The sequence below is a fragment of the Capsicum annuum genome, unplaced genomic scaffold (assembly GCF_002878395.1).
Source record: "Capsicum annuum cultivar UCD-10X-F1 unplaced genomic scaffold, UCD10Xv1.1 ctg52229, whole genome shotgun sequence".
In the NCBI taxonomy this organism is placed as follows: domain Eukaryota; kingdom Viridiplantae; phylum Streptophyta; class Magnoliopsida; order Solanales; family Solanaceae; genus Capsicum; species Capsicum annuum.
In genome coordinates, this window is record NW_025860238.1 from 272 (window position 1) to 1,298 (window position 1,027).

General features: G+C 46.1%; 1 pseudogene; it reads right to left on the reverse strand.

The window, feature by feature from the left end:
- Window positions 1–589: 589 nt before the first annotated feature.
- The window catches only part of LOC124892941, a 1,021-nt pseudogene continuing 583 nt past the window's right edge, over window positions 590–1,027 (reverse strand).

The window sequence follows — 1,027 nt, forward strand, 5'->3', positions numbered from 1 at the left end:
ATGTGTTAACTTCCACTAATTGGTCTTGACCGCATCTTCCCCTGGAGGAGTAGTAGCATTGTTTTCTCTATGGGCAGATGACATAGGGATTATAAAAGATGGCTGATCACTTGACTCAGGTTCTTCTTGTTGATGACTCAAGGTTTTCTTGGTTGGGTCATGAAAATCGGGTTGATTTGAAAATGCGGACGCGCGGTAGCGTTCGTGGTGGTGCTTCAGGATTCCAATGTACTGCGTCCAAGATCAGAACGAGCTTGCCGGCGGACCACTGCCGTCCCATTCTTAAGTGAGCTGGAGCGCAGCCATCTTATCCACTGAACTAGCTAGAAGCTATCGCTTCGGGTCGAAGCACTAAAAGAAAAGGACCGGGAAACGCGGTGGCATAGGAACCACGGGACCCCCTACTAGTAATTATTGGGCATGGTTTGCCAAAGACTTTTAGTCTTTTAAAAAAAAAAGGTATTCAACTACTCCCATCGCTAGGCCTACTAGGCCTTTAGGAAATCGCTTTAGTGCCGCGCAGCGAGCAGGGAAGATACAGCCAAAGTTGCCCAGAGAGCTATAAGTGAAGCGCTGGGATGGCTGGAATCTAGTTCCAGCGGAAGACTCCACTGGGCGGGGACTTTTCCCGGGGAAGCTTTTCAAAGAGCGGATTCTCGGCTTTCCTCAGGAATGGGTCATGCTAGAGACATAAACAGCCTTGGATAATTGAATTATGAGATCCTTCCGAACGAGCTAAGAGAATCTTATTTATTCTCTTTCGTTTTGTTAATTGAAGAAATAATTGGAAAATCAAAAAGCAAGTACAAAGTTCCCAGACATTCCACCCGAAGAAGACGGTGCGAATTGGGAAATTTCGTCCATAAAGAGATACCCGACCGACTTGGAAGGGGAGACCTACACTTGACACTTGCTATCTTGCTTGATGACTTTCTTTCATATTGGTTTCAGGTTCATAATCTGCTCCCTAATCCGGAAAGATCGTATGTCAATGTTCCCAGGGTAGGAACTTCCACTTTTCTTAGTC